General features: G+C 37.0%; 1 protein-coding gene across 1 annotated transcript in view; it reads left to right on the top strand.

Moving 5' to 3' along the window:
* Positions 1-16,047, top strand: part of Mettl24 (methyltransferase like 24) — a 104,118-nt gene that overhangs the window by 59,948 nt on the left and 28,123 nt on the right. The gene's annotated exons all lie outside the window — the stretch shown is intronic.

The following is a 16,047-nucleotide window of genomic DNA, read 5'->3' as shown; positions in this document are numbered from 1 at the left end:
CTTCCCCCCCCCCCCTTTCTTTGTTTTCAGGGAAAATATAGCAGAGATTTCTCTGGAAATTGCTAACTGCACCTAATTCCTGTCGAGTTTTTAATGAAAGCTTTCTGTGAAACCAAAGGGCAATTGGTCCTTCAGACTTTCTTGTAAGAGAATTGTTAAGTGTTTGTGCCTGGGGCACCCAACAGCTTTGCTGGTGATTGTATAGAACGTAAATACTTTGCTGTATAGAAATTAAATAAGCTGCTGAGAATTAATTGGAATCTGTTCCATATGAGCAGATGTCAACCTCAGGGGCAGGGGCTCAGTGGTTAGACAACCTGGAAGAACTGGGCTTCCTGCTGGTCAGCAGGAAGGTTTCCTCCCTCCCTTACCCCTGTCACTACCCTACGGTGGCCCAGTGTCCCCTTGGGTCCTAAAAGAAGTGTTTCTACCTCCCTTGGCTGGGAGTTTGCCATTGATTTAAAACCATCAGCTTTGTTGTATGATTTCTGTGTTTGAGAGAGCATGGCTTCAAATTTAAACTATGAAAAGATCTTTTCTTTTTGTTTACCTAATTGACAAATAACAAATTATTGATACTGCCCTGTATTGGAATACTTTTGGGAATAATACTCAGGCTTTGCTACTGGAAATAGAACATGATATACTCTTTCAGGAAGGAAATTTGACCATATGTATATGCCACTTTTTATTTTTAGAAATAATTTTTTTGCCTAAAATTCTGTTTTGTTTGCTGTTCATTCAGTGATATCTACTTTCTTTTGATCAGTATATGAAATAGCATTTTTGGGTTCCTTTATTTTCCTTCTTTTGAAAGAGTTTTAGTTTCTGTGTAGCTTATAAGGGCAAAATATTCAATGTAAGTCTGGAGTGTTTTAAAATCTAATCAGATAATCTCTGTCTTTAAACAGGTATCCTTAATTCATTTGAATTTATATTTATTATGATTACTGATATAGCTGGACTAATTTCTATTCTTTCAAATAAATTGGGCTTTTGGTTTTCTGTACTTTTTTTTTCTCATCCTGTCAAAGCTTATAATTTTGTTCCTCTGGGTTATTTATTTATTTATTTTCAGTGCTGGGGATCAAATCCAAGGCTTTGTGAATGCTAGGCAAAGGCTCTACTCCTGTTACATTCCCCAGCCCTATCCTTACATTTTAAATGTATATATTAACTCTAAAATTTTAAAACAACATATTAAAACATTCATTCTTTCTATATTCCTCCTAACCATGACAAAGATCCCCTGTGTTTTTATTTTCTGAAGTTTTACCATCCTTTTTTTGAAAATCATTTTACTTTGAGAAAAAAACCTTAAGTTACTAGAATAATACAAAGAACTTTCATATATTTTTCACTGAGATGCATCAGTTGTTAATATTTTGCCACATTTAGTCTCTCTCTTCAACAATTATGTTTATATTTAAAAAAAAACACTCCATAAAAAGAAATGAATGAAAACTTCCATTGTAAATAAAACATATTTCTATGTATTGTTATTGGTGATATATTTGGACTAACTGCTTCTTAACTTTGTTATTTCTCGAACTAGAGATGGCATCATGATGAATGTAGAAACAGTGGATATATCCTTGTGGAAGTCAGGGAAGAATAGGATGTCTGGTGGCATTATACCAGACCTTAAACTATACTACAGAGCAATAGTAACAAAAACAGCATGGAAATTGGCACCAACATAGGCAGGCTGGTAGACCAATGGTATAGAATAGAGGACACAGAGTCTAATCCACATAACTACAGTTATCTTATATTAGACAAAGGCACCAAAAACATACATTATTGAAAAGATAGCCTCTTCAACAAATGGTGCTGGGAAAACTGGAAATCCACATGTAACAAAACGAAATTAAACCTCTATCTCTCACCATAGAGACCTTATACCTAATGGAAAAAAAAAATGAAGGCCCAAATCTCCATCATGTTGGATTAGGCCCCAACTTTTTAAATAAGACTCCCATAGTGTAAGAATTAAAATCAAGAATCAATGATGAATTCAAACTAAAAAGCTTCTTAGCAAAAGAAACAATCAGTGAGGTGAATAGAGAGCCTACAGAATGGGAGCAAATCTTTACCAGAAACACATCAGATAGAGCACTAATCTCTAGGATATATAAAGCACTCAAAAACTTTAACACCAACAAACCCAAATAACCCAAACAATAAGTGTACCAAGGAACTGAACAGACACTTCTCAGAAGAGGATATACAATCAATCAACAAACATGAAAAAATGTTCAACATCTCTAGCAATTAGAGAAATGCAAATCAAAACCACTCTAAGATTTCATCTCACACCAGTCAAAATAGCAGCTATTATAAATACAAACAACAGTAAGAGTTGGCCAGGATCTGGGGAAGAAGGCACATTCATAGATTGCTGGTGGGACTGCAAATTGGTGCAGCCAATATGAAAAGCAGTATGGAGATTCCTTGGAAAACTGGGAATGGAACCAGCATTTGACCCAGCTATCCCACTCCTTGGTTTATACCCAAAGGACTTAAAAACAGCATACCACAGGGACACAGCCACCTCAATGTTTATAGCAGCACAATTCACAGTAGCTAAATTGTGGAACCAGCCCAGATGCCCTTCAGTAGATGAATGGATAGGGAAACTTTGGTATATACACACAGTGGAACATTACTCAGCATTAAAAGAGAATAAAATCATGGCATTTGAAGGTAAATGGATGGAGTTGGAGAATATAATGCTAAGTGAAGTAAGCCAATTCCAGAAACCAAAGGCCCTTTGTTTTCTTTGATATGAGGATGCTGACTCATAATGGCAATGGGGGGTGCATAGGAGGAATGGAGAAACTTTAGATAAGGCAAAGGGGAGGGAGGGGAAGGGAAGAGGCAAGGGGGACAGGAATGATAGTGAAATGCATTAGACATCATTACCCTAAGTACATGCATGAAGACACGAATGGTGTGAAAATACTTTGTGTACAATCAGTGACTTGAAAAATTGTGTCCTATATGTGTAATATGAAATGAATTGCATTCTGCCATCATGTACAACAAATTAGAATAAATAAATAATTTTTTTCTTTTTTTAAATTTTTATTATTAGTTGTTCAAAACATTACATAGCTCTTGACATATCATATTTCATACATTTGATTCAAGTGGGTTATGAACTCCCATTTTTACCCCGTATACAGATTGCAGAATCACATAAATAATTTTTTAAAAATCTAAAAAAAAAAAAAAAGAATAGGATGTCTATCATCACTTGAAAAAACTAGAGCATTTAAAAAAAATATTTTGAGACAATTATAGATTCACATGCAGTTGTAAGAAAACATGGAGATTCCATGTGTCCTTTACATAATTTTTCTGAGTAGCAAATTTGTAGTATAATATCACAACCAGGAGATTGACATTGATGTGACTCAGATATTGAACTTTTCTAGCACCACAAGCATCATGCTCCCTGTTGATAGCCACACCTGTATCATCCCCTTATCGCCTTCCCTAACCCCAGTAGCCACTAATCACTAATCTGCTTTTCCATTTCTATAATTTTGTCATTTTCAAGAATGTTACATAATTGGAATTATTCAGGGTGAAATCCCCATTGCTATTTAATATATTCCTTAAGGTTTTAGCTAGTATAATCAGAAAAGAGAGAAATTTTAGGTATAAAAACACAGAAGAGGGCTGGGGATATAGCTCAGTTAGTAGAGTGCATGCTCAAGGCCCTGGGTTCAATCCCCAGCACCACAAAAAAAAAAGAATGAGGTAAAAATTTTATTATTATTTGTAGAGTATTATTTTTTTTAAAAAAGAGAGAGAGAGAGAGAGAGAATTTTTAATATTTATTTTTTAGTTCTTGGCAGACACAACATCTTTGTTTGTATGTGGTACTGAGGATCAAACCCGGGCCACACACATGCCAGGCAAGCGCGCTACCGCTTGAGCCACATCCCCAGCCCGAGGTATTATTTTATTTAAGGACTTACTATTTGAAGATAATATGATTATATACTGGAAAACTCAAGAAGTATAACAAAAAATATCAAACTATAAGAATTCAGTGTGTTATCTGAGTACAATACACAAAAATTTTTAAAAACTACACTTTTATAAATAAAAACCAGTTCAAATACAAGAAGGAAGAAAATAAGCCATTTTTAAAAGCAACAAAAAAGATTAAAATCTTAAAAAAGTCATGTATAGGATCTACAAGAAAATTTTAAAAGAAAACTTGAGCAAATTTAAAGCCATGACATATTCTTTGAGAGGAAGACTCATCATCATAATGGTTTAATCTTTCTTATATTAATCTGTTTATTTAACATGGTCACAACTCATTTAATAAGGAAAGTACTAATTTCACTGGCATAAAGGGGTTTCAATAAATCAATAAAGATCCAATGCACAACTTGATAGGAAATTGGATGAAGAAACAATTGATAAGGGGCAGGAGATATAGCTCAGCAGGTAGAGTGTTTGCCTAACATGTGTGAGGCCCTGGGTTTGATCCCCAACACCACACAAAAACAAAAAACTAAAAATCCTGATGAAAAAATAGTTCCCAGAAAAGAAAATCAGATGACTCATAGGTGAAGTCACTTAAGCTTGCTCATATTAAGAAAAATTCAAATAAAGCTATGTGTAAACATGTTTTTTATCAAGTTATCAAGGATAAAAAGTAGCAGGAATTTAACTTGGTACAACCTTTTCTGCTGGACAGTCTGGAAAAATCTATCACATTGCAAATGCAAATTCATCAATTCTACTTCTTATGAAATTTCCACACAGTTGAATATTCTCATTTGTGTGTGTGTGTGTGTTATTTTCAGTTGTTTCTCTCTATAGTTTGAATCTGGAATGTCCCCTCAAAGCCCAAGTGTCCTCAGTTTGGTGTTTTGGGTTATTGGGATGTGGTGGAACCTTTAAGAGGTGGGGCCTAGGGAAAGAAAGTGAGGTCATTGAGGGTGTGCCCTTGAGGGTAATATTGTGACCTCCATCCCTTCCTCTTTTGCTTCCCAGCTGCTATGAGGTAAGTAGCCTCCTCCACCATGTGCTCCTGCCAACAGTGTACTGCCATGTCGCAGACCTAAAAGCAATGGAGTCACTTGACCATAAACTAGAACTTTTGAAACTGTGAGTCAAAAACCTCCCTCTTACAAGTTGTTTATCTCAGGTATTTTGTCACAGTGATGGAAAGCTGACTAATACACTTCTCCATTTTCTTTTTCTTTTAGATAAATTTCTATTCCTTTTAGATAAATTTTAGAGTCTCTTAATCTTTCTTCTTTCTTAATTGCTTTTTCATATTTTAAAATGTCTCACTGTCTTACTTTAGGGTGAATTCCTCAGCACAAGCTTCCAATTCTTTAATTTTCTATTCAACTATATCCAATTGAGAGTTTATATTTTTTGTTGATATTTATATAGAGAAAGTCTACATATTTCACTTCTAAGACTTTTAATTGGGGTTTTTCCTGTCCATCCTTTATTTTGTAGTTTTTCATGTTTTATTTAAAAATGTATGAATGTACCTTTCCCCCCACATCCTCACCAACACTTATTACTTCTTGTATTCTTTATACTTGTCATTCTGACTGGAGTGAGATGAAATCTTAGTTTTGATTTTCACTTCTCTAATTCCTAGAGATGTTGAACCTTTTTTCATATATTTGTTGATTGATTGTATTTCTTCTTCTGTGAAGTGTCTGTTCAATTCCTTAACCCATTTATTGACTGGGTTATTTGTTTTTTGGAGTTAAGTTTTTTGAGTTCTTTATATGTCCTGGAGATTAGTGCTCTATCTGGAGTACATGTGGTAATATTGCTTATACACTTGTGGAAATACATATTCTTTTTGATTGCTGTGATATCCTAAACCTACTATTCAATAAAATTAATTTAATCTTGGAATGAATTAATATTTTTGTTATTGTTTTGGTTGTCTCTTTCTCTTATCCTTTGATTTTTATGTGTATTTTGGAATTTTTGGTTGCTGGCTCATTTTCAGTAGAAGGGTTTGTTTTGTTTTGCTTTGCTTTTTTCTTTCTTTTTTGGCTTAATGTTTTCTGCCTAGTGATTTTATAATAGCCTTTGGGACCCAGTCTTATATAAGCATTTGGGAACTGCTACTCCCCCAGTGACATTGGGAATATTCTACCACTGAACCCTCTGGGGGCTGTTTCATTTGATATTTCCTTGGGTGTGTCTCTCTTTTCTCATTTCCTTAGGTCAATGGCTAGTTTAAGCCAAACTCCAGTGAGGGGTTATTAGCAGTTTACTTTTAGCTCCTTTCTGGAACTAGGGAGCTCTATCCCAGCCCCTAGCTTTGATCAATGAACCTGGCTCTGGCTCCTGTCTCAGGGAGTAGCATTAATTCCTATTCTCTGTAGGACATGCAGCTCAGCACCACTGCCATCTGCTTTAAGATGGAAACCCAGAACATCCTGATTTTAGTTCTGCTTACTGTTCTGTATTCTGGTCAAATGAGATGTTTATCTCTTTTTGAATCCTGATTTCTTCTTTTTCTTTTTGTCTTTTTGGAAATATTTCTACCTTTTTGTTTTGTGTTTAACATAGGGTGGGATGCATACTTTCATTTAAATACTTTAAATTAATTCAAGTTTCTTAGAATCATTTGGAGAAATAATGTCCATGGGCTCATGGGTTAGCTGTCCTGGTTATATTTACTAGTACATATTAAACAAACCTAATAAATGAATTATTTTTGAAATGTTTATTTATATTGCCTCCAAACCATATTATATATCATTATTTTGAAATGTAATGTATATGTAAGCCAACTAGGGAATTTAATTAAAATGCAAGTGGTAATGCAGGATGTCTGGAGCAGGGCTGGGATTCTGTGTTTCTAGTGAAGTCTGAGGTGAAGCTAATGTTGCTAGTTGGGAAAATATGAGTAGCAAGGTCTGTACCACACTTGGAGAAACACAGGACCAAAGGCTATTTAATTGCAATTGACAATGAACTTGAACCAGGGTGGTATCCTCCAGAACCTGAGCCCTGGGCCACATTGTGTCCTGTTGATGTCTTCTCCTGCCCTCAGCCCTAGTCCCTGTCAAGGTGGTGTGAAGGGCAGATGCTGTGCCTTTCTCCAGAACATTTTCCCACCTGCAGCCTATTGCACAATATTTCTGTAGTAGCTACGATACTGGAACAAATTCTTCCTCAAGAGGGAATATATTTTATTTAAAAATGCCCCTTGCTGGCCTACCCTATCAGGTCAAGGCTCAGGCATACCTAATTTCTAGGTGATTAATGATTTATCCTTGAACTGAACTGAGGCCCTGCTTCTGAGATATCTGTTCCTAACTGAGCTTGTGCCATATGGGCAAAGACCCCTGATCATAGGGACTTCCACTCCAGATTCCTAGTGAAATGCTCTAGAAACACATAGGATGCTTGTCAAGGTGACTTTCTGTCTAGCACATTCCTAAGTAAATTGTGTAAGGAACTAGGGTTTGAATACCTTATCTTTAGACACAACCTGCCCCAGAACTATAAGCAGCAGACTTGAGCATCTAGGAATCTTATGGAAGGTTACTGATATTTCAGAAGAATATTTGGGTGGGAAACTGTATGGTATAGACAAGGTTTCTACCAGAAGCTCATGGATGAGACAATGCAAGAAAGCTGAGAGGTGAGATGACTGGGTTATGAGAGCCTTAACCTAATCAGTGCATTGATCTACTGATAAGGATTAACTGGGACATAACTGTAGGCAAGTAGGGTATGATGGAGGAGGTGGGTCACTGGGGCATGTCTTTGGGGTTTATGTTTTGTTCCTGGTGAATGGAGCTCTCTGCATTTCCTAGTTGCCATGACCTGAGCTGTTTTCCTCCTCTGTGCCCTTCTGTCATGAGGTTCTACCTCTCCTCAGAGCTTTGGAGTTGGCCATCTATGGACTAAGACTTCTATAACTTTGAGCCCCAAATAAACTTTTGCTCCTCTAAAGTTATTCTTGTTAGGTCTTCTGGCCATAGTGATTTTAAAAAGCTGACTAAAACAGAAATCTTATAGAAAACCTGATATGATGTGGTAAAGGCAGAAGCAGGTGATTCTTTTAGGTCCCAGTGTAATCTCCTATCCAAATTCATTTATATTCCTTTTTCAATGAGAGGTGTGTATCATTTAGAGTATTTGAAGGCAACTTCATCTTGTGGAATTGCTATTTAATCACGAAGGTGCTGTGTTTCTGTGAAATAAGCCATTGGCAATTTAGCAGTAATGAGTCATTCATGGTGATGAATTGCAATTTGAAATGCAGAGACATCTTTCCATGCCCATCAATCTGCAGTGGACCCTAAGGACAAGCATCTTGGGAATGAGAGTGAGTCCAGAACTTCTCAACACTTAGGAAATAAGTTTTTTTTTTTAAATCCCTTTTTGCTTACTCATCTATAATGGTGAGATTTGCCATGGAGAAAAATGTCTTGGCTCTTCTTAGTGTTTTTCAAACCATTTAGTATTCAGCTAACATGGAGCTACAACAGACTAGAAAGGCATCTAAAGAGAGAACTAAGTATGTCAGGATCTAACTGTGTTTCCTTTGATGTACTCGCCCATCTGTTTTCCTTGGGCAGAAGCTGTGACTGACAGCTTGTGTGTGAACAGTGTTCTGGAACCTAGAGACCCACTTCCACCTGTGTGACCAAGTGGTCCTCAGATCCTAATGTTAGGATGGAAGACACTGGATGATAAACCAAAATAATAATAACAGCTATACCACAAGTTAAGAATTCTAGCTAGAGAGGGAGTTGATTAAAATGTTAAACCCAGGACCAACCACAGAGATTCTGATGGAGTGGGTCAGGCATGGAGTCAGGAACCTGCATTTTTAACCAGCCCCACCCCACTCTAACCCAGGTGACATGAAGACCTCCTGTTATGAATGTCCCCCAGAGGATCACATGTTAAAAGTCTGCTTGCCAGTCTGTGGTGCTCTTGGGAGGTGGAGGAAGCTTTAGGAAGTGGACTTAGAGGAAGTGGAAGAAAGTTAGGTCACTGGGGCATGTCCTTGAAGGGGCTATTGAGATCCTTGCTCTCTCTCTCTCTCTATTTCCTGGCTGCCAGGAGGGGAGCGGTTTTGCTCTGTCATGTGTTCCTTGCTGTGATGTTCTGTCTTGCCACAGGCCCTAGAATGAGGGAGCCAACTGCCCATGGACTGACAGTAGTGCACGTCTGAAATCCCAGTGGCTTGGGAGGCTGAGGCAGGAGGATCACGAGTTCAAAAACCTCAGTAAAAACAAGGTGCTAAGCAACTTAGTGAGACCCTGTCTCTAAATAAAAAACAAAATAAGGCTGGAGATATGGCTCAGTGGTTGGGTTGAGTTCAATTCCCAGTATGAAAAAAAATCTATCTATCCATCCATTGATCCACACATACATGCATACGTAAGGGCCAGGGATGTGGTTCAGTGGTTACACACCCCTGGATTCTCTATCCCTAGTACCAAAAAAAAAAAAGGAATTATTACAAAGGAGGAAGCTTTCACATATGGAGGAAATTAGCCTCCAGGGAGTTGGCATTTGTTTTTCTTTGTTGCTCTGTACTGGGAGTGGGCAGGCTTGTCTGAGAATCTTGCCATTTTGGACAAAGTTTGGGGAATGAGAGCCAAGTGAATTCTGAGGGCGTAGAGAACTATAAGCTCCAGGTACCCATGAGTTCCCTGGGTTTCTCTTTGTGTGACTTTCCTCCCTAAAGGGGTTTGGGCCTCCGTAGAAGAATGTCACATCCTGTGCTATACAGCTCAGATTTGCAGGGTCACACAGCTCTGTAATCCCTTTATGTGTGTTTAAAAAAAAAAAAGATTAATGCCTTTTGACAATAAGAGCCCTGAGCACTCCCTATCCCATTAGTGAGTCCTTGGAGGGAGTGTATTCCTGAGCAAATTCTTCCAGGTCACACCCATGCTGGCCACTTCTGCCCCAAGGAGCTCAGCCATGCCAGTTTTCATAGGTGCCTGAGCATAATAGACACACCCAGAACCAGGTTCCAAGTGCTTGGGGAAAGGTGGTCAAAATTTCATTTTGAGGTAAAACCTGATTTATTTTCCAGTCAGTGACAACACCAGGAAAAGAAGATTTCATTCACCACTTTTTAGTTAAAAACATAAGGACCTTTTTCAAAAACACAAATTTCCTAGCATGGAGTGGCATTCAACAGTTTTGCAATTAAAATGATAATGCAACATTTCTTACAAGAACTTCTCTTTAAAATCAGTGCGATGGGTTCACAGCACACCATTAGAAGGAATTATGTAAAACAGTCTCTCTGTTCCAAATTTTATTTTAAGGTTTAATTTATTCCAGATTCTGCAGGAAAAACTATCCATGTGACAAGCCTGCTAACAGATGTCAATTTAGTTTTATAGCACATGCCTGCACTTCAGAGTTGGAAAATGGAGATTATTCTTTTTGCCTGCTGTTTATTACACACAACAGCTTCATAATACTGTGCCCCAGAGGAGAGCTGATTAATAACCTGTGGGCAAGGAACTTACCCTGCTTTGTCTTTGGCAATGTTAAGCATAAGCTTTATTTCACATTGCCCTTTTGGATTAAGAGAGATACTGGAAAGAGCAAAGGTGACATAAAGTGCAATTTCTTTGTTTCGATATCACTTAGACAAAAGATTTGGTATAGTATAAGTGGTATAAGAGATATAAGATAAAAAAATAAGAATTACTTAACTAGACAATTAAATCTATATTAAATGTTGTATAGCATTGGTAGGTAAAATACAGTAACTCTATATGATAAATGTAATGTCAAATTTTAACCAAAGCAAGAAATCTTCATTTCTTCTTAACCACACACCCATTTCCCTATGTTCTCATGGTAGAGTAATTATGGGTTTACATGTTGGACTTCTGTTCATATCTCCATGTGTCTGCCTATTCATCCAGTAAATATTTATTAAGCATATTCTATAAACAAGGTCCTATGCTTAAATAATAAAGATATCATGATAAACAATTTCCCTTTTAATTTTTCATTTTTAATTGTGGTAAAATACATATAACACAAAATTTACTATCTTTATCATTTTTAAATGTCTCCATAGTATTAAGTTAGTAGTGTAAGTTCAGTAGTGTTCATGTATTCAACATGATCATGCATCCAATCTCTAGGACTTTTTCTCAGGCTGTACCTAGTAAACAATAACTCTCCCTTTCTTGCTCCAAGTAGCCCCTGGTAACTTCTAGCCTACTTTTTGTCTATGAATTTGCCCATTGTAGGTAACTCATAAGTGGAATTGGCTTAATTGGCTTATTTAACAGAGCATAATGTTTTCAAGTTTTCCCCATGTTATAGCATGTGTCAGGATTTCTTTCCTTATCAGACTGAATAATATTCCTTTGTATGTATATGCCACATTTTGTTTATCCATCCATCTGTCAATGGACGCTTGGGTTGCGTCCAACTCTTGCCTATTGTGAGTGATGTTACTATGAACACAAGTGTACACATGTCTCTTTCAGACCCTGCTTTCAGTTATTTTGGATATATACCCCAAAGTAGATTATGGACCATATGGTAGCTGTATTTTCAATTTATTTTTGAGGAACAACCATACTGTTTTTCATAGTGGATATATAATTTTATATTCCCATACACAAGTCTCAGATTAACATGTCGCTGAAAAGATAGAAACGTGATCTCATAATGAATGCTAAAAAGTAAAAGTATGGTGAGCTACCGGAATGTTTAATAGAGAAATCCAATCTCAGCTCTTACTCTTGATGCCAAGTCCAGACAGGGACTTGATAAGAGTTTGGTTGCTGGGTGAATGAGCCCTTGGTGCAGAGGCCTCTCTCTTGTTTCCTTCCTGCTTCTCACTGTCCTAGGTTCTATAGGAATGGCACTGGGGAACAATGGAGTACTTGTTAATTGATTACTGGGGTTTTTTTTTGTGTGTGTGTGTGTTTTTTTTAATCCCTGGTTGCATCTATTGCTTTCTGGTGACCTTATGGATAACATTTTTTCAGTATTTTCCTTTTCTCACTCAAATATGACCTAATATTCTATGATGCTGAAATATTTCCATCAGATCCCTGCCTTTTCTTTGGGGGTGGAAGAAGGAATCTGCCTGTGGATGTAAGATGAAAGTGTAGTGATGTTAGGAAGTAGTGGGATATTCAGGGAGAGAATGTTCTTTCTATTCTTAGAACATTGACTTTCTTCTCTAAAGAATTGTGTTCTATTAAGATAGCAAAAAAGGCTTCTTGCTCATTTTCTCGCTTAACTCAATCAGTAATATTTTGCTCCGTTACGTGCTATTTATAGCTATTTTAAATTGAAATTCAGTCTTGAGATTTTTCAAGAGAAATTCAGATATTTAAAATATATTGACATTACATTTGAAGACTTATCCTGCTTATTTGGTCCTCCAACTAATGAAAGGTATAGCTGTTATTCTGTCCAATTTTTAATTTTGCTAGCAATTGAGGCAAAGAAAGAAGTTGGCCGCAAAAATATTTGGCACCGTTCTTTCCTTGGAAATTTTTATTGGTTGTGCTGTTTGCTGGGTTGTTATTATTCTCATTAGCTAGAAAGATCAGTTGCCTGTCTGAAATGATCCCTGGGGTTTCTCACAGTGGCTCTGGTCTTGATACTATTGGCACAGGAAAGAAAAGGTTGATGACATTTTCAGGATGTTGGTTTGGGGACAGATAGTAAATGTTGGTCCATGGTGCCCAGTGGAAGAGCTGCTGGCTATCAACTCAAGTGACCTGAATACCAGTGCTATAACCTGGTAGTTGTGTGAATAGACTGTGAATTAAGCCCCGTAAACCACATTCTATGTTTTCTATAAAATTGGAATAATTACTTTCCATGCAAGACTATTGGGGGGTGGGTACTAAAAACAGAGAACTATAAAGAACCTAGCACAGGGCCAATTGCTCTCCAGATGGAAGCTATTTATCAAATAGTTATTGGGTTACATTGATTTTAATTGTTTGGGGGCCAATATTCAAATTCTGGGGATGGAGCACTATAGTATGAATGATTCTGTATATTTTATTGCTCTTACTTTCTTAGTGATAGTAAGTAGCTTCTAGTAGGTCAATTATTTACTCAAGAAAATGTTGAAGGAGGTCAATATTCTGGATTGGATTTTGGAAGTATTTACGACAGTATCAGTGTGAATCTGATGTCCAGACATCCTGTTGATACACTTGGAATCAATTTTTCTGCAGTGACAACCATGGGCAGAATGGGTGTGTGTTTCAAATAGGTCACCTATTTCATGGCCTTGGTAGACATGTTATAATTTCATTCCATGTGCCTTTCTTGGGCATAAGTCCTTGAGTATAGTATTATGAAGTAATTTAGGTGGTGTTGATATATTTGAAGATATTTTATGTAGCAACAGTTCAAGACTTTTCACTGTATGAACTAAGTACTAAGGAATATTCTAGATTATTTAACTCATCTGACCAAATCCAGGAGGCTTTGTTGCTCACTTGTCTTTTTTGTTCCCCTCCTGTGCTATCTACTGTGTTTAACATGAACTTCTGTTTTGAAGTGCAAGGCCTGAATCCAATCTTTCTACCTGCACATTTCCCACTATTTTCCTGCAGGTATCCTATGCTCTAACCTAACTGGATGGTTTTACTTATAACTTGCCCAAACACTTTCATCCCATTAGCTTTAATCACATTTGTTATTAGCTCTAATATTTTCTCTGTACTTAAACAAGTGAAAAAAATTACTCATCTTTCAAGTCCTTTCCCAAATGCTCTCTCTTCCACAGAGTCTTTCTCAAAATCATTTAGTTAAATTTTTATTTCATAGATGACATACGTTCACTGTAGAAAATTTAGATAGTAGGGAGCACAGAAAGTAAAATGGTAAAAATTAAAGTCACCAATAACTCTACCATTGGATAGGTGCTGTTTCCATCAGCCTTTTCACTGCTGTGACTAAAGGACTGGACAAGAACAATTGTAGAGGAGGAAAAGTTTATTTGGGGCTCATGGTTTCAGAGGTCTCAGTCCACAGACAGCAGGCTCCATTCCTTAGGGCTCAAGGTGAGGCTGAACATCATGGCAAAAGAGTGTGGCAGAGGGAAGCAGCTCACATGATGATCAAGAAGCAGAGAAAGACTCAACAAATATATACCCCAAAGACACTACCCCAATGACCCACCCCCTTCAGCCACACTCTACCTTCCTTCAGTTACCACTCAGTTAATCTCATCAGAGAATCAATCCACTGAGTGGATTAAGGCTCTCATAACCTGGTCATTTCTCCTCCAAACCTTCTTGCATTGTCTCATACATGAGCTTTTGGGAGACACCCCACATTCAAACCATAATAGGCGCTATTAGTATACATAGTCTCTCCTTACCAACTTCCCCCCCCATGATATATATATATACACATACAAGAAGCAGAGAAATATGTATATACATACATATATACATATGTGTAACACATACATACATATACATATCTGTATCATGCGCTATTTAACCATTCCCCAAATGTATATATAGAGTGTTTCAAGTTTTTGACTAGTATAAACTTTTCATATGCATTGTTAAGGGATTTTCATATGCATTGTTAAATTACCCTCAAGAGAGTTTGCACCATTTTACCTTACTGGGATTCTTCAATAGATGTGATTGATTAATTCGTTGAATTCCCATAAAACTTTGTTTGCATATATTTCATGGAAGTTAGCTAGTTTCTTTCCTCCTTGTAGAGAGCTCTATGATATACTGTGTTAACAATCTATTTGATGTACTATGTATCTAGGCCACACACTCTGAAATTGCAAAGATAGTAACTTTGTCATATTCATTTTTTTTCTCCACTACAGCACACAGCATAGTGCCTGATGCATGTGAAATATATGGTAAATAAATATTAGATGCTTTGAAATGAATGCTTCACACTATTAATGAGAATCTTTTAAAAATAATGGCAGTAAAACTTGTCCAGTTGGCTGAGCATCCTGAGATCATAGTCCTCTTTCTAAACCACTATCTTATTTGTGGAATATCATGAAATACTAATGTTGGTAATTTAACAATTTGAGCTAGTATAATTTCACTAAGAGAAAACATGACTATTTATGTATGCAACTTAAAGTCATGTAACCATGCCACAGAACTAGGCAGTATTGACTACTTCAGGTTTTCTTATTAATAATTGGTTGTCACTTATCATTTATTTTTCTTCTATTGGCTCTTGGAGGCAGGCAATTAACTGTCAGCATGAAGGCTTAAGAAACACTGATGAGTTTTGTCATGTGGGAAATTACCTTGATGCAATAGCCTCACATATACTACTAGGCAAGCTATCCCAGATGTTATGGATCACAAGTTAAGATGCTTGAATCACATGGTTTATTGAATCAATTAAAAAAACACGGTGGGAAGTAAGGGGAGGAAGCTGGGGTAAGTACAGAGTGTAAGGAGGACACTGCCTGAATCCTGATCAGCTGGTCAGCCTTCCTCTCCCTCCCTCTCTCCCTCAGCTTTCTTTTCTCCCTTCTCTCTTCTTCTCTTAAGCCTCCCCTGCTGCTGGTGTGGCTAGTAGGACCAGAGTTAAGGTGTAGATCAAGGATGCCCAACTGGAGGGATGCAGGGATGAGTGCTCTGGTCATAGCTGTGAGCTCACCAATTTGACTATGAACAGCTATGGAGTTTATCTGTGGGGCTAGAATGGATGTCACCCATGGTGGCCAATTGGTGACCTCATGACTATTGAGTGACACACATATCTCATGTGTATTTGATGTTTAGTAACTACTTCGGTGTTTTAATCAGCATTCCTATCACTTTCTATGCTTAGCACACATATGTACAAATAAAGCTCTTCAACAAGATCTTATTAAGTTTTAAACTGAATTTTAAGTTTTAAATGCAATGTGCATTTGTTGTCTTTTTTTTTTTAATTTTTTATTGTTGGCTGTTCAAAACATTACATAGTTCTTGATATATCATATTTCACACTTTGATTCAAGTGGGTTATGAGCTCCCATTTTTACCCCATATACAGATTGCAGAATCA

The sequence above is a fragment of the Marmota marmota genome, unplaced genomic scaffold (assembly GCF_001458135.2).
Source record: "Marmota marmota marmota unplaced genomic scaffold, marMar, whole genome shotgun sequence".
In the NCBI taxonomy this organism is placed as follows: Eukaryota; Metazoa; Chordata; class Mammalia; order Rodentia; family Sciuridae; genus Marmota; species Marmota marmota.
The sequence above is the reverse complement of the archived record's forward strand: the minus strand, read 5'-3'. Positions and strand labels throughout refer to the sequence as shown.